Source organism: Strigops habroptila, chromosome 10 (assembly GCF_004027225.2).
Source record: "Strigops habroptila isolate Jane chromosome 10, bStrHab1.2.pri, whole genome shotgun sequence".
In the NCBI taxonomy this organism is placed as follows: domain Eukaryota; kingdom Metazoa; phylum Chordata; class Aves; order Psittaciformes; family Psittacidae; genus Strigops; species Strigops habroptila.
Window position 1 is genome coordinate 17,589,290 of NC_046359.1, and position 18,741 is coordinate 17,608,030.

The window sequence follows — 18,741 nt, forward strand, 5'->3', positions numbered from 1 at the left end:
GTGGCTTACATGAATTACAGATTTCACGGCCTTTTCCAAGTTCCTAGCAGACAAATATCTACATCAGGAAAAGAAAACGTCTCTTAGATCCCTGCTGCGCTTTGGGGGGAAGAAGCAGTTAGAAACCTTTCACAATTACTGAAGCAGGAGGGGGCATGGCTTTAACACATTTGATGGTTAGAGCTGGTGTGTCAGTATAAAACAAGCAAACACTAAGTATATTTTGGGAGGACATGCATTTCTAATATGAAATCCAGGAAAGGAAAATAAAACCAGGTTTTCCAAATAGATTCCAACAATGTGTTTGACAAGTGATGTCATTAAAAAATAAAAAAATGAAGTTGTTTTTGGGGGGAGGTGGAGAACATCCATACCATTCCTTAAGAAAGGATGTCCAACCTAAGGGTCACCTTGTCAGGGCAGGTGGGTAGCCTCTCTGCAGCAGTGCTTTGTGCATGCGTTACGCTTCAGTTGCTGTAAACTGACAGCTGAAATGTGACTGTAAGGACATTGTTCCAGTTCCAACCTGTCTGCTCTCTGTTGAGTGGTGACATTTTCTAGCACATGAGTAAGTCTCTGAGCAATGGCTAGTTTATTAAGGTATGTTTATAGGGCTTTAACCTGTTGTGGCTTGTGTCAGAAGAGAGACAGCACCTTTTATTTCAATAAGCATCACACGCTTCTCTCTCTTTGTTTTGCAAATATTTTTAAATTGGCTTTGCTAATCTTCCTTATGTCTTTAAGACTGATATGTCCTCTGAGTTATTTCTAATTGGCTGCTTTTTTGTCTGCAGCTTGTTGGTTCTGTTTTTCCCACGATAGACTTGGTGTATCAGAATGCTCTACTAAATGAATTTTGTGGTAATAGCCCATCTGTATGGCCAGCTGGCCTTTCCTGCATCACAGGGGCACCATGTGGCTATTGCTAAAGCAGTCCCCCTGCGGACCTCTGTCAGGCGGTGTCTTTGTTTTCTTTTTTCAAAGACCATCATGAGTATTTGTTAGTAACACAGCCATAGACTTATGCAGGACTTGGGAGAAGTTCTTAGCTTCTGGCTCCTCTCAGGATACCTAGACTAGTGTTGCCCTAGCTTCATCTGCTCACTTCATGCACCTTTCCTCTTCTTCTCCCTACATCCTCAGGTCCAAAGACAAGGACAAAACATTCTGACCAGTCCCCTGGCTGGGCAATGAGGTGCCAGAGGTGGCCAGGTATGATGCCAGGGCTGCCTTGCAGATCTGGGACAACCAAGGTGAGCAGAGCTCCTTTGTTGGCCGTGGGCAGGGCATGGTCCTGGGAAAGGCACTACAAAACAAGATTCCTCCTTGGATGCTTTTTGGTGCCAGGTACCTTGCTATCCCTTGCAGTGGTAGTGGCTTCTCCCCCTACTGAGCTGCTGCTCCAGAACCACAGTTTATGGTCACAAAAGCTGGACTGAAAAGCATGTTGAAGGTCCAAGATAGGCTCTTTCCTACAAAGAGAGTGTGTTCGTAGTGCACATATCTGAAGATTTGCTTTGGGAATGGATGACATGTAGGGCTTTATTCTCCTGTGAATCCCTTCACTAATAACAGACCTGTTATGCTTTTACCACATACCACTCTCCCACTAAACTAAAAATAAATGTACCAGTTCTGAGCGGTACAGTAACAGTTAATCATAGTAATCCTGAGGGATATGGTGTTCCATGTGTAAGTTGCACAGTGTGTTGTGGCAATGTCATTTATTTAGTTTCGTGGTTACTCCATGCCTCAGTAGCATGTACTCTGACAAGAAAATGCAAGTGTGGAAGAACTTAAAACAAGGCTTTGTGTGTAGTCTGGGTAATTATCACCAGAGTGAGAGAAAAAGCTCTCTGCATCTCTACCTCTGTCACCACTAGGTAAGGGGATTTCAAGTAAGTTAACTAATAGCTCTTCCTCATTCCCTGCCTGAGATTTGCTCCTGAAGATTTTCAGGAAGTGCAATGTAATTTATAGACCTTTTAGAAAGGGAAACCCTGTTTTCTGATTTCAGGCTGTAACTTCTAGGGAACAAATCATTTCTATTGTATGGGATATTGACAGCATCTCATTATTGAATGGTAAGAGGTTCAAAGAACAAGGTTTCATGACTGTGTTGTAGCTTGATTTATGCCTGTCAGTAATTAGAAAGCTTATGACAAATTTAAATTGTTTTCCTATTACTAATATTCTCATATTGTGTCATGGAGAGAAGTCTACTGGCATAAATCTGTGCAGAAAGAATTATAATGTATTACAGAGAATAGAAAACAAGGAGAAAATAGGGACAAAAGATGAAAAGCTTTCTACAAAGCAAGATGATTCAAAATAAAATAGATATGAAATGCAGCATTAAACAGTAAAAATTCTGTCATTCTGTGCTTGGTAAGTCTGAACCCCCTGCCTTGTGTATTGATGATAACTGTACATCAAGCATTACTGATGGCTCTAGATGTTTTCAAGAATGGGAGAAAACTAATTCACTGTGTTTAATTGCTGCTTTACAAATAGCTGAGTAGAAAGCAATAATAAAAATGCTGGTCAGGTAATGCAGCAATGAATACAGTATGTGGGATTTTTTTTGCAAATGAGAAACACGTTTAGGGTTTATATATTCATTTGAGACTCAGGAGCTGTTCTTTTTTAACAAATGTTTTTTTTAAACTAATTCTGGATTCTCACATCACTTGTACTGGCACAAATATGGAGAAATGTACATGCCCTAGAGCACCTCTCTGCTTTGGTAGGCAGAGACAAATTCACTGAATGAACTTTTTCCCAAACTCAAATTGGTTTTGATTACCAAGTATTTTTACCCTTAGTTTTAGTCTTTGAATTCTTAACTGTGACTTCCACTCCTTCAGCCTAAATTGCTGTGGTTATGCAAAGGCACCTGGAGGCACTGTAAGTGTTCTGCTCCATTCCAGTGTGTGAAGTTTTATGTTTTGTTGGCTTTCTGTCCCTGGAGCTGAGGCCTCTTCCCTGTGGCTTTCTGACAAAAACATGAAAGTTAAAGGTGAGTTGATAATGTGAAGACTTCCTGTAGCCTTAACAGACGTCTGCATTTCTGAGAAGAAAGTTTTGGGTCCCTTCACTCCCACCTTTTGCCCATCCTTTCTGGTTCATTTCCTTTAGTTCTTTCTGCTATCCTAAACCTGGTTTATTCCAGTTGGACATCAAAGTAATAAAGCAGAAATAAATCATCCATGATCTGATGAGATAAAGACATCTTACTGTGAAGTTTTATTTTAATTGCCTTTTATAGAGCACAAGGGAATTCTAAATAGCCAAATGAGCTTCAGGAGAGATCTGTGATTAGTAAAACTGGCCATTCCCAGAAAGTTATAAACCAGAGAAAACTTGCATTTTGACAATGAAAAAAAGAAAATTATATAACTGAAATTTAATTTTTCACATTATTTGGCTATATGCCAAAGCATTTTAAGTGGTTCAGAATTGATCATGTTTACAGCAGGAAGCAATAATAAACATTCAAAAATATTAATTTAAGTTTCCACCTTTTTCAGAAGCCAAAATACATGTTGGGGTGGGGGGAAGGGAATCCCTTTTAGGGAGACTTGAGGAATCTGAATCCAGATGCAGCCTGATTAAACAGGGTTTTTGATAGAATTCCTATAACCTGATAGACTCTCACACACCTGAATCCTCTTCGGAGGTGGAGTATGAAGTAGTTAAGGGACTTTCTCAAGGCCTTGCAGGAATGGTATGTTGAAGCAAGGAATGGATAATCTTCCTGGTGAAGGTCAGTCTGGTACCATTATCACAACGGCATCAGCTGACACTACTGTCTTTGAAAGCAGATCTCTTCCTGATGCTCTCCTAGGATAAACAAGTGACTCCAAGGACGTGACATGTCCAGATTTAAGTATCTCTAGCCAAGCAATGAACTGAGAAACAGCGAAGCTACCTGTGAGATGTTAGCAGATTACAGGGAAAAATGTACAGCTCCAGCTCCATACCTGGCACAAACTGTAAGGAAAGTTTTGCCTTTTAATTATTCATAGGGAAAATTCATCCTTTAAAATACTTTCTCACATGACATTGAAGGTGACTTTGGAAAATGATTTCTGCTAGGTCATTTTCATGCCTTAGAATCTAAGTTTAAATGATTTTATAGACCTCTTTGACTCTCTGCCTTTAGGAAACACAGTTGACTTTTTGTTGCTGATATATGGGTATGTACAACTGGTTGTCCAGCCGTAACTTCATGAAGAGCCCCTTATGATATGCAGGGTCATTTAAATACTTTTATCTGGAAACCTAGAATAGTTGTAATAATTGAAGAAGACAGACATCTTTCCAGTGCTCACTACAAAGCTACTTTAGGGAATACTTATCTTTTAGGGAAGAAAGATTGTAAAATGTCTACAGTGGAGAAGACAGACATTACTCATTCAGGCCTAAGAATGATGAGCAATGCTTATGCTGAAAATATGTCTCTCAATCAATCTCTCTTTAGGGCATTATTCTTCCTGCCTGGAGCTACGTTTGTTTCTTAGGTTTGTTTCTTTTCTCTGTGACCCTTGCGTTTACCCTTTTCCATACATTATATCCACGTGCAACCACTGTGCGTGTACCACTCCTGCCTACTCTCCTCCTGTATCCTCTTTAGAGCTAGCATTTCAGAGAAAAGAAATATACAAACCATTTATTCATTCATTCATCCCTTTCCTGCTTTCTTCTTGTTTGCAAACCAAGCAGGAAGCTATTTGTGCCTGATGACTCACCATTAGATTTTACGAGGGGATTATGCTGAACATCTCTGATTCACACACTTTTGGCTTTGTCAGAGGTCAATGCCTTGGCAGCATTCCCCTGTAAATACCATACGAGGACCAAGCTGTTGATCTCAAGAGCTTTAAGTCATTTCTGCCTTCCATGGTAGGTGCTGTGCTTCTTGTTTAGAACAGTTGCCAACAGGGGGACAAGGTGACAATTTCTGTCTTTGTATCAAATAGAGACATTTTCTCACACTCGGTGTGCTGGTACCTGCTCAACAGCAGCCTCATCCCCTTCACCCTGAAGTGTGCACTGATTTGTACTCTCCTTAATTTGAAGAGCTGCTGAGATGAACAGCTCAGGTAAAATCTGATTAGATATTGTTCATGACCTTTCACTTGTAATTCTCCTCCCCTCTTGCCACGTAGTCGCTTCCTGCCCCTTTATATCTATTCTCGCATTTTCTATTGCCTTCCTTCAGAATGCTAATCTTTAAGATCCCTGTGTTTAAGTAGGTATCAGCTCTTCGAAATCAGGGAGATTCCAATGAATTTCAGAGTTAGGTTACAGAATCCCAGCTGGTGATTTGGCATTTACTTGTTTGTATTTCTCTAACCTTTTCTGCGTATTTCTGGGCCACATACACATGATGAAGCTGTAGTAAGCTGTGTATTCAGAAGCATATGGAGAGGTCTAAGAGGCAGTCCTGCAAGCAGTAACACAACTGCCTAATTAACTGTTTTCCTGAGTCATGTCAATGACATAGTACTTAATCTCTTGCAGAATGAGCCACTGTACAGGTTGCACACAAGATCTTGAAAAGGAAAAGGTCAGTTGAAGGCTTACCAACGATGGAAAACAAGAAATGTCCCATAGGGTTGATACAAGTTTGAAGATGTTCTTCTTGGTATTGTAGTAATTTTCAGATTTTAAAAAAGTTAATGTGCTTATTTTACTTTTAAAATGCTTTGAGAGTCTTGGAACGTTAAGATGGAAGAGCTGAAAGAAACTTTCCAGGCATGAATACACGTTTCTGCCAGCTGACACTGCCAGTCAGTCATACTACTTCCCAATTCCCATGTGTTGCTCTGCTGCTGCAGGACATTTGCTCGGAGCCCTTTTTTTTGGTTAGAGATCACTTATGTTACTGCCTGGGCATTTGCTTTTGGCCACAGTTGGAACTGACAGTCCAACTGACTTGTTGGATGCCTTTCTGGGGCAGTGCAGTACTCTGATTTTCCTACATGTTCTCAAACGAGTGTGTTTAAAAAGCCAGAAAAGCTATTTCAAGCATGACAAAGAACTAAGGAAAGCAGAAGCATGAAAAGAAAGAAAACCAAACAAACCATCCATGCATGAATTGTACGTTGGAAGAAACAAATAGAATATGGAGAAGTTATTATGTAGTTTGTATTTTATATGAAATAAAATGTATAAGCCTGTATTACTTATTAGGAAGTCTTCAGCTGTCTCACTTTGGTGGCCTATGCTCTGGTTTATAGAGGAAGATATTAGCATCTTTGGAAGAATCAAATGTTTTCAGGTCACCGGGCAAGACAATCTTTAATTTGGCTGGATGTACAAAGTGAACTTCAGCACAAATTCCACAAGATGAGATTAAAATCATACATTTACAATTGCTGTCTGTTAGAAGCTTTTGGAGAAAGTTTGTTACAAAAATAGTTTGCTTTGCCTGGAAAGAGATGATTAGTAATGCTTGTTGACTTACTGTGGTCGCCATCTAAAACAGTTCCCTGTGGCCAGAGTGTTTGAGGACTTGCTGGTTAACTCTGCTAGGAGGGAAAAGTCAGTGTGTTTCAGATACTATCCTGTCAGTAGTGCTGTGTACTGTTGCAATTACAGGTGTAGATAGTATTGATCTTTATTGATTTCATTGGGATATATTGAAACTAAACTCCACATAAGCAATCAGCATTTCTCCACTTTGTCTCCCCCCTGCCCTTTTCCTTTTCTTCCCCCCACAAGATATCTTACCTGCAGAAGCCAGTCTCAGGGGTAACCTTAGGGTTGTTATGGTTTTGGTATGTTACTTCCTCATCAGCTTTGTTCAGGGTTGTTGACCATGTCATTCATGGGTGGTTTGCTTTAAAAGCAAATGTTGGATTGTTTTAGAAAGGAATGCAGAGTCTTCAGCTCTGTCTCTCTGTGTGTAATTGGTACATTGTTCAATGAAGTTATTAGTGAAAATGAGAAATCTGCCATGTTGATTTTTCTTCCATATAAGACCCCTTGGGTTTTTTTGGTAGTTACAGCCAAATTACCCCTTCTGAGTTAGCAGTCATACCGCTTGGACTCATTTTACTCTATTTACCTGTCATACACTTTCATCTGCCCAGTTTTGAACTACAGATTTTGAAACTAAAATACTGTCTAGTGAAGGCATAATCACTGCTAGGAAAGCCTACCCTTAAACTTATTTTACCATAATGTAATCTACATTTCCTCTTTATTTCTAGTTTTGTCACATTTACGGTTTATGCCAATAGGATTTGGATGGAGAAAACAGAAGATTTGAACTCAGTGCTGTGGTTTTACTGCTAGGCATTGCACATTTTGATTGAAAGCTTGATGTGATATTTCTGTTACTTTAAATGTCAGAAATTTGCTACTGAACTTGATTTTTGATACCATAGCAATGGATGTTCTGTGAGTACCAAAGGGATTTATACGAATTTCAGATGTATCCTTCTAATTATTTACAGTGGACAATAGGGTTAAATTTGATGCCGTTCTTCTGTATGATCTTGTTCTTGAGTTATTGATGCAATGTATGGAATGCAGTAGTCTTTGAAATCTGGATATCCTATAACTTATGTGACTTTGTTTTTTTTTTGAAGCAAGTTGCAAAAGGAGCGGTCACAAAGTACAGAAACTGAAGAAACAGAAATAATATTCTGGGAAGAACTTTATTTTTCTATTAAGAAAAATAGCAGTGGTAGCAAAATACTAATGAAATACTAATGAAAATTAAATGCTTATAAGGTGTTTTTAGTTATCAGATTTTTTTTCAAACTAGAATTCCACTCTTTCTGAAGGACAAAACCAACATAACATGAATCTAAATGAAGAAAAAAAACCCCCAAACACGTCCCCCCATCTTCTCTTACAACTTAAGCTTTGTAAACACACAAATCTATTTTGAGTGTGTTCAAAACTCCAACTAGTTTTTCAAAATCCTCTAATACTTTAAAAAAGCTTAGAACTGATACAGCAATATGGTTAAGCACCTTTCCACCGTGTGGAAATGATGTCTCTTGAGCAAAAAATGTCTCAAACAAAATTTTTGAGTTGTAAAAATGAAATAGAAGTCACTTTTTACATGTAATCTGATAAAAAAGAGAGGGAGAGAGAATAAGTAGATTGCATTTGTTAAATGAAACAAAACAATTTCTAATATTTCACAAGGGTAAAATAAACGTAATTACATAATTGTTCTTCCCTCCTCCTCCCCCTCCCCCTCCCCCCTTTTGATACTGGTTCTAATATAGGATCAAAGTTTTGTATTCTTGTAGGATTTGTTCAGAACAAGATCCTGTTATTTTGTATAAAACACAGTTACAAAATTTATATGGGTAGTATGAGATAATGATCATGAATAATAAGGATAGAGGGATAAAGTTGTGACCGCAGAAGAGTATCATGTCTTAATGAAAGCATCTTTCTTTGTTGATGTTCTGTTAAATTATTCTAAGTGTTTTATTATGGGATTTTGAAATAGAATGTAGAAAAAGAACGATAGCCTCTTGTTTAAACCTTTACCAACCTTGAAATCACTCTCCTCTCTAATAGCTAAGTGACAGCAAGTGTTAGATGTTTAGGCTCCCCTTCAATAGTTGACTATTGAAGGACAGAGGAAAGAGTCGCATTATATCAGTGAATGCTTGTCACACTACATAATGGTGCTTACCATTCAAACACTGTGTTAAAACAGTTTTCTTCACACACTGCCTGGCCTCCTTGATGCAGATAGAAATCTGTCGGCCTGTCAATATCAGGAGGATCAAGGCTTTGCTGCTGTGCTTACAGGAATGTTTCTGAGGATGTAGGCCACATGCTGCGGGCGAGGAAATAAAGTCAGCACTTGGGCTGAGTATTCTGGAGTGTCTTCAAAAGATAAATTTGCAATGACTAAAAAATTCTTTTGGGTCTTTGAAAGCAGAAAAAGTCCATTGGCATGGATACCTGTAGCCCAGTCGGTTGAATTAGCAAAGTTATAATCCACTAAGAAGTGAGGTTGAGGAATTGTTTTATTTTGTACAGTACAAATATTGCTCTTATGCACAAGCATTTGTACGTGTTTCATCTACAGAAAAGGGTAAAGAATAGTTTCAGCAGAAGGTGTTCTACGGAAGTCTATCAAGACTGAAAACCATGATTTCTCTTTCCATTTGGATTGCTAATTCCTATTCGAATGAAACAAGTATGGTACGGTTCTTCAGGCATGTACCTCAAATTTATTAAGTGATTATCCCTCCATTTTTAGCATGTTCTAGCTTGCCTTTTGAAGCTTTTTTCATATCTGAAGGGTAGTCTTTAGGTCATAGCCTTTATAGTTTAGCATAAGCCGTTAATCTCTCTTTAATGATTTCTGTGTGTAACTTATTCTCATAATTACTACTAATAAAGCTACCACATAGCAAAGTACAGTACATCCTCTTAGTATCAGAATTCTTTATCTTATTTGTTTATATCTTATTAGCAGAAAAAATACTGCCTGTCTCTTCTCATTTCCCCCAAAAATGACCTTCCTAGATACTATAGTAGCACAGAACAAAAGTAATGTAGAAAAAGAATATTCAGATTTGCCTAACATCTTGATAATTCTTTTCTCTCTCTTTTTTTTTTTTTTTTTTTTTGTTGCCTGAGGTTAAGTTACGATAAGAATTATGCTAAAACAATGATGAAACTAGGGTTTTAAACATTAGGTTTTATCACCCATATAAAAATCAGTAATATAAGTTGACTATCTGGGATTTGTACAATATGTACTTATGCCTTAATAACAAAAGACATCTGCTGAACTAATTTGCTTGGCAATTTAAAGAGCTGCATATATTGTGAACTGATGGATATTCTCTGTTTCCTCAAAGCCTTTTAAAATTTGTATGTATGTCTCATCCATTATAGCAAAATCACTTTAGTGATTCTGCTGTACAGTATTTTCACAGAGAAATAAATGTAATGAAACTTTCTAACTCTACCTTTTCCTATCTCTTGTGATTTTCCTCCTGCTTTCAGGATGCTACTTCCAATACAATTCTTCTAGCGATGCAAAGAAAATTTGCTCACTCTGCCTTTAGTATCTCCATTATTTTTTTGATCCTTCAGAGGAAAAAGCTCTGACAAATGGGCCAGCTGGCTCCCTTTGCCAGGTGACAAGGAGTAATTTTCCTGGTTCCTGCATTCCTTGATTTGAGGTTCTAACCTTCCGTATCCCTGAACCTGCTTATGTAAACGGGAGGCCTGTGAATTGCTTAGAGCAGCACTAGCAACCTTCAGGGGAAAGCAGCACTTCAAATGTTGAGTAACTCATTCATGTACAAGGTGGGTGAGGTACAGTATTGGCACTTTCCAACTTCTTCCCAAGCAGTTCTGTGAAGTGCAATTTTTTTTTTTCCTGCTCACTGTGTTTATTGGGGGTGTGTGTGTGCGGAATCAGCATTTCACACCTGTGTCTGTAAAAGAAAACACTGAGCAAGATCTGGGGCCCCAGAGGAAGTCTGTAGAGCAACCATATACGTGACCATAAGGGAATTGCAGCTAATGAACACTAGACAAACATGTAACATCAAAAGTTGCCAGGTGAAGACAACTAAGGCAACTAATACAAAGGCCGTGAATGGAGAATGGAGAGACAGTTGAACAGTTTTATTTATAAGGTCATGATTAACATCAGTTTTTGCAGTGCATAATGGTCAATTACTGACTGCTTAAATTACCTTATATAGTGAGACCTCATCCTATAATCCACAGACTCTGAAATAGCTGCTTTCTTTCCCCTACATCTTATGTTTTATCTTTGCTCCCAAGAAACAAGGATTGCTGTCATATTTTGTAATCCTAATCGGTGTGTATAGTGGGTATTTGCTGCATAAAGCTAGGTGTCTTACATACCAGTGAAGAGGAGGATGAATGACACTTATGATAAAAACAGCCTCATTTCTCCCTAGGCAGGTTGTATTGCAATGTAATATAGGTGGTATTTTTTCCACAAGTGATGATATGGCTGGAATATTTAGTGGTTTACTGGGAATTAACATCAGTTCATTAAAAGATTAGGTCTGGGGGCACATGCTAAGCACAACCGCGGTGCTGCTGGTAAGTTAACCAAGGGAACCATGTTCTGCTCTCCAGCTCCATCCACAGTCAATCCTGGATAAGGATTCTTTTCTGGATAAAGTAATTTTCTTTTGATATTGGGTTGGGATTTTTTTTTTTGTTGTCTTGTGTTTTGGGTTTTTTTGTTTGTTTGGTTGGTTTTTTTAATGAACTGTTATTGCTAGATGGTAGAATATCTGCTCAAACCATCAATTATGACTTTATTCATACATCACACAGGCAGAAGGTGGTGAAATAACTACAAAACAAAGTTGGGTTTGGTTTTAACTGCTGTGTAGCGCAACAGGCTGCTCAGGGAGTTCTGTAGTTTCCCTAAATACTATTTGATTTATAGGATATGAAGATATAAATACTTGCTTTGCCAAGCAATATCAATGACTGTTCACAGAATTTAAATGTGGTGAGAAGCAGTATTTTTGCATGTGACTTCTCCTTTTTGTTACCAATACGGTAAAAATATTCTGGTGGGTCAGCCATTTTCTGCGAGGTGGAAAAGAATAAAGCTGCTTCTCTAGTGTAAAAAGAGGAAATAAGTAGTTGACAGGGACAGAGTACAGTTCTTCGTGGTGTATGTTGGTCAAGAATCTGTTAGAGACTGCATACATGCTAATTTTGCATCATAGAAAGGACATGCACCAGCAGTGCTGGAAAATAAATGTCACATTTTCATTACAAATTTGCTCAGAACAGAGCTCTCACAGGAAATACATTAGCCTTATTTCTTCGCCTGATGTCCTGCTAATGAAAGAAATTGAGTGACTAGGGGAGTTCGTGGACTGATTTAGGAGAAAAGTCATTTTGAAATTACACAGCATTTTAAATTGTACTCAGATGGTATTAAATGTATACCATGCATATAAGAGGTGATATTCAGAACCTGTTGATATAAACTGACATGTCGATTCTTCTGTCCTGTTCCCTTACAGCAGCAAAATGGGTATTTTTCCCACGAAGAACTTAATAAAAGGTCTGAAGTAGCCTAAATGAAGACCATGGTTTGAATGGGAAATTAGAAGCAAAATGTTCATCCAGATACTTCTAAAAATACTCAAAAGAAATAGATACCACTAGCGCCTACGTGGACTCCTACCTAAATTTCAAGACCAAATTGAGACTGTTCATCAGTAATTCATTACTAGAATTTTTATTTTAAAATTACAGTAGTCATAAAGAACTTCATAAAAATCACAGCGCTGAAGTATTGAGTGAGATAATTTAAATTCATTGAAAACATTGAATAAGGATGTAGCAAGGTGAGGGATCGTTATGGAGGAAAAAAGCAAAAAAAGATGCAAGAGAAGTGTAGATTATGTTTCACAGTTCCAATTTCTCCAAGCAGTACTCACTATTCAAAGATCCCAGGTAAACAGTCCTTCCTTCCTGAGACTGAAAATCTATTGTTTGAAAAGTTAGTATCAGCCAATTGTTTGTGAAAATTCAGGGGTTTTTTTGTGTGGGTTTTTTTTTTTTTTTTGAACCGTGCATGCTGCCAGATGCATTTTTAATTAACTGTGTTCTGAATGCAGCTTTATTACATTTATTTTTTGGTTTTTTTTTTTTTTTTTTTTTTTATTTTTGGAAAAGAGTATTTTAACGGAAAATCATATTTTTTGGCCTCTGAGTAGTACTTTTTTTTTGTTGTAAGTGTAAGCTAAATTGGTTAGACATTGAAAATAGTTCAGTGGGTGGTAAAGTTTATGTAAGGACCAAAAAACACTTTGTCAGTACTCATTAGACGTTGTGGTTATAAGGTCTCACTGTTTAAAACAAACCTGTGGGTTTCAAGCAATAATATGCTACTCCACAGTTTTTAAATATTGCATATTCAAAACATTAAACAAAGTTTGGTTAAAACAACAGTTACAGTAGTTGCCAGGGTCAGTGCATTTAGTCATTGGATATGGTCCAGTTTTGTTCTTTATAAGGGGATAGATGCATCCAGTTTCTCTTCCTGCAGTGAACAATTAATATCTTGTTATTCTTCATTGTGTTATAATAATAATTGGCATTTAGCGTGTCATTGATGCGAATATTAGCATAACCAAACTTAATGAGAAAGTTTCATTTAAATGAAGAAAACTGTATAAATAACAGTTTGAACATAGTCAATGATTTAAAAACAAGCTGTGCATTGAGTGTTTTATCATCAAAGCTCTTTAGCACTTTTATGCATTTACACAGTGTGTCTGTCCTGGTTTGCAGTGTGTAGCTGGCAACACTGTTTTGTTTCTGCATTTTCTTTTACATTATACCAGGTAGTAATCATGGGTTTGACCAATTTAAAAAACAGAAAGAACGAGGGTCAAGAATTACGTTTAGAATTAGAGGTTACAGGTACACAAAGCTGTGATATGCTTTGGGTGAAAATTGATGTGTACAACAAGTAAACACATATTCAATACTAACTACGTGTTTTGGTTCAGAGGGACGCATGCGGAGTAGGAGAGGTGGTCACTGCATGAATGACTCTGCCCTTGCAGGTGAGCAGTGCTGGGGCAGGCTTGGATAACTGACTGTAAAGGGTGTATGAATGACTCATGGATGTTGTCTGTACAAGCTGAGCCATTTGCACTGAGCTATTTGAGATTAGCCTTTCACTGATTGTGAAATATACACAAAATACCTGTGGTTTCTAATTAGTTTTCAGTGCAGGTTGCTTGTTAGGAAAAAAACCCTTTGCCTTTATTGAAGTAACAGCTTAGATTTCAGTAGAGAACACTGCTTGCAAACTACTGTCAGTGGTGTTCACTTCCTTCAAAGCAAGTTTTCTAATTAATGAAATTGATTGCAAATTCGTGGTCCATCTGGATACTTATGTAGCTGCATAGGACAATCACAAAATTGCCCTTCTTTAGAAAGGCTTCTGTGGAGATGGCAGAGAGGCATACATACAGTCTAAAACTGTCTCCACATGTCTGAGGCATGAATCCAGGAAAAAAATCTTTATTTCATTCTTGGAGACCATCTGAGTCTTTTTGTATTCTACTGACCTTAGAACCACTGCTCTCAGAGCAGGCTGCCCTTTGTGCTGGAGGTGGTAACTGGTGCCAGTCCCTGTACTTGTGTTGGTCACTGCTCACCTTGCAGTGTCTGGCTGCAGGGATGTGCCATACCTATATAATGCTGATGCACAGGGACTGCTGTTTTTCGTGTAGCTGTATGTGTGACTAATTTCAACCAGATATTTTTTGTCCAGCGAAGTCACAAATAAACTCATACTGTCTACCTGTGCCACTTAAGTGCTGGGAACAGATCAAGACCCTGGCTACAATGAGCAGATTTTTAGTTGATTACATTTCAGATGTTTTATAACTTTCACTGATATTTAGTAGGGTCCTTAAAAAGCCTCTGTATTGTGAATAATACCTTACTTGGTTTTGTGTGTACTCAAAAAAAAAAAAAACCAAACCCCAAAAACCCGAAAAAACACATTAATCCATGCAAGGTTTATTTTTCTTCATATTGTTAAAGTATTTGAAAACATTGACGTCTTTAATGGCTTTTGGTTTTATGGACAGTCAAAATACCAAGGAAGGCCAAAACTTGTATTGTTTTGGCTCTGCAGATGTCATCTTGAAAGATTAAGGCTGTCGGCACAATGTGTAAACACCATTTCTAGCCTTGTAAGTTGGTCACTAAAGCATCCTTAAGAGCAACTTGGGAATCTAGTCCTGCAAGACAAAGCTCTCAATCGTGTGGCTGAATGATGGTCAGGGGCTTCTGTTAAAATGTTTTAGTAACTGCACTTCGCAGCAGTAAGTCACTTCTCTTGCATTTGAGACGCAGTGATGGATCATGTGTCTGTAACTAGTCCATGGACATATAAAAACAAATTTACTTTAACTGCAAGTTTACTTCAAGCTAAGACAGGGTAATTATTTAAACAAGGGTATAGTTATTCAGAAGTTGTATTGTCACTGTGATGTGTTTAAAGTTGCTGATTTTTCTGAACAAAGCCTGATCATACTTGAAAATAGGTAATTTTGTCCTTGTCCTTTGAAACTTTGCATTGGAAAATGAATACAGAAAGGTATTTAGAAGAACGTGCACATCAAAAGCTATCGTGTGTGTGTGTAGAATGCCTTTTCCTAAGCATATTTAGTTTGACTTCCATGTAGGTCTCCACCATGCTAAAATATTCTCATGTGTTGGACAATTAAGAATTTATTTCCCTTGTACAATGAATCTGGATAAGAGTTGGTTGTAGTAAATTTGTGTGATGACATTTTCTATCCATCTAGTTTTCACAAATTTATGTATTACTTGGCTGAGCCTGTAATTCAACATTTGTAATTTTTTTTTTAGAGAAGAAAGGCAGAACAGAAAGGTGAAATGTTTGGGTGGGTCATAGATCTGCCCTTAAGCTACTAACAGAATTTAGATGTAGAATTTCAGCAGAAGGGATGGGGAAGAAAAGTATGATGCAAACAAAAATAATCTGTGCAAAATGGTCAGAAAATTATGTTCATTTTACCTAAGCTTTCCTTATTTAAGGTGAAAAGAAAATTCCTTTCTAAGATTTGCACAGTTCTATGGAAAATGTAAAACCCAGTTCAGAGAGATCATTGAAATTTCATTCTGTATCTGAAAAGCATGTTTTGGAACCCCTCACTTTAAAAATGTTCAATGGAAGAGGAATCTCTGTGCTGGAATACACTTCCACTTTAGTGTTGACTTTTTTTAATCTAAGATTTGACTTGAAATATAACTGTAATAAAAAAACTTCTTTTAAGAGGAAATATTTAAATCTGAAACTATTGGAATGGGATGCTCCAAGGGTGGTAGAACGCTCTCGTCCCTTTTTGCTTTGAGAAAAATTACCCAAGCAAACCAACCAACCAAAAAGCCTCAAATCCAAATTTGTCAAATTTTCAGTTTGAGATAGAGTGTAAGTTGCTGCCCTTTCTGGGAATTTGGAGGAATGATGAAAGAATGGTTCAGTAATAATTTTTTTTCCCAGAAAGCTCTGTTTTTATTCAGTGAATAAAAGCTGAATTTTACCTCAGCTTTTACTTCAGTGCTATACAGCTGTTTGACCTGGAGCCTGCCTCTCTTACTTTTCTTACATCATCGGGGTCTGAAAATTAAACTTTGAGAGTAGATCCTCTGATGAGCTTTCTGTCAGTCTGGCCTTTGTGTTCAGTGAAATAGAAACAAGGAATTAATAGAAATATGTTGCTATTAATGAGACAATGAGTGTTCTTGTTCTCTCTGTGCTCCTAACCCAAGTTAAGCAGTGTACCTTGTGTTAGAGGTGTTGGTGTTGTCACGCACTTGCTGACGTGTGTGCTGTGTATATGCTGTGCTCTTCCCTGTCACCTAGCCTTGAAGCTAATTTTGGTGTGTGGATTTTATGCTTTGGTGGAAAGTACACTGTAAAGTCCTGCTTAAAAGAAACAAAAAGGAAAATAAAATAGAGCTTGAAAATGTTTTGAGTAAAATGCTGATGCATAAGACTGTTGTCAAACATCAACAAACATAGGGTCTGAATGCTGAAAAGTCAGCTGAAAGCCAAAAAACCTGCAAAGTATCTGCAAATTGAGTATCTGAGCAAAATACATTGCAGTGGTTGCACAAGAAGCTTTTGCTGGATGGAGATGGTGTGCAACAGGCTGTTTTCTAACTGTGTTTTTGTCTTTTAAAAAGTATGCTTTAAAGAGCAGTCAAACTGTATTTTAAATAAGAAACACTCACTTTTTACTATTTCAATGTCTGATTATCTTTTCTGTTTTGTTATTTTTAAGATCTTGACGGTTATGGCCGAATCTTTCATCAGCCTATGGTATAATGGGCTACCCATTGGATGATTTACAGTCATCTGAAACATAATACATACTCCTCTTCCTTGTCCATGGTAAGTGTTGTGCCTTTACATACCTATTAAATACTGACTTCAGTATTTAATGTGCAGTGCCCAAATTTGCAGTGACCTGTGTTGGATGTTGTTCTCATTGTTTTTGTATGTGCTAACCTAGAGTTGTTAATTTACTGAATAAATAAAAAAAAACATTTATTTGTCTTAAGCTGTTTGAGGATGTTTTAAAACTTAAAAAAAAAAAAAAAAACCCATATAAAATTTTTCTATTTTTCGATGATTTTAGAGCTATGCAAACATCCTGATACACAGCTTGAAATGTTATCTTTTCTTTCAGCTTGAAAGCATCTTTACCTCCATGTGGAGTATCTTAGTTCAAATTCGATTCCAGCCAAATGTTCTTTTTGGTATGACACATACCACAATGCATTTAAGAACAAAATAACTATAACTATGTTACAAATATAATTCAAATCACAGGGAAAAAATAAATTAGAGAAAATATTTAGAAAGAAGTTTTCAGTTTTATTTTTGCACTATGTTTTTTTGCACTATTTTTGCTTCTGTGTTTTGTGCCTATGGTTAATCTGATTATAGTATCCGTGAGCAATGTTAAGTATTGTATAAACAATAACATTAAAAGCAAGGCTCCTCATACTATAACTGAACTCTCACTTCTGATTTACAGTGTCCAGACATGCAATAATGAGATCCAAAGCACTGGTGGTTCATTTGGCTAAACGCATTGACAAACCAAATTTGGATATCAAAATGTTCCACTGACTGCTCTTTAACACAACAGAAATAGCAGGCCAGTCTCTTGTCCAAATATCAGGTTAAGCATTTGATGTTAAAATCCCCACTGTCTTGCTCTTCTCCTTTTTAAGTGTTTTGACATTGCTCTTCTGTCAGTTTGTGAATGGTGCTATATTTTCTGGAATAGTTGCTTTGCCATTGTTAAAGTCTGTAAATGTTTGTTACCTTAAGTCTGTGTCTAGGGTTCAAGTTAGAAAAGTAGAGAAATGCAAGCATTGAGAATAGAAGAGGCAAATTAATGGCATTAGTCAAAGCCATTCTTATGACATGCTGAAGTACTATAATGAAGTAAGACAGAGGCAATACAGTTTCCAGAGGTGTGTTTACACTTGATAATGGAAAAGGTGTGTTTAAATATTCCATATAAATTGATAGACATATTTACCAGCAAAACTGGTTACTATTATTTTTGGTGGAAGTAGGTATTTACACAGTGAAATGGACAGACATATAGCACATCTTTTTCATCTGTTGGAGGGCATCTTCTGCCTGCCTCTGTTACCAATTTCTGCTGGCTTTGCACTTCAAATCGTATGTCTCCCACATGCTAACCATACAAGTTTGAAACTAGGGAGCCAAATAAATAGCAAAGAAAACATCACCTCACTTGTTTCCACTGACAAATTATTGGGGGGGGGGGGGGGGGGGGGAGGAGAGGTAAAGATATTGTTTGATGTTTTGATATAGGTTATCTAGCACCTGTTAATCCTTGAGGCAGTTCCCTGGGTATTCATTGAGTTCGGTGTTGTTCCCTAATCAAGCTTTTTGTTTGCTGAATTAGCCAATTTGCTTCAAAGACTTGACCTTTTCTTTTCTTCTCTTCCTTATCAGCAATGTGCCATACATTTTTGAGCCTGTTTTTGCATCCTGAATGTGCACTGATTCATGACGAAATAAGGGCTTTGTAACAGGTCTAGTGAAAGGACTAACTTCTTTACACAGAGAATAGGATGTCTATCGCATATGTGTAAACACTGCAGGTTTTTGTCTCCTTTTCCAGAGGTATA

General features: G+C 37.4%; 1 long non-coding RNA gene across 1 annotated transcript in view; it reads left to right on the top strand.

Moving 5' to 3' along the window:
- The window catches only part of LOC115613895, a 273,874-nt gene that overhangs the window by 61,826 nt on the left and 193,307 nt on the right, over window positions 1-18,741 (top strand). The window contains exon 2 of the long non-coding RNA XR_003993560.1: window positions 16,848-16,957. This is a non-coding gene — a long non-coding RNA (uncharacterized LOC115613895). The remainder of the gene's footprint in view (window positions 1-16,847; window positions 16,958-18,741) is intronic.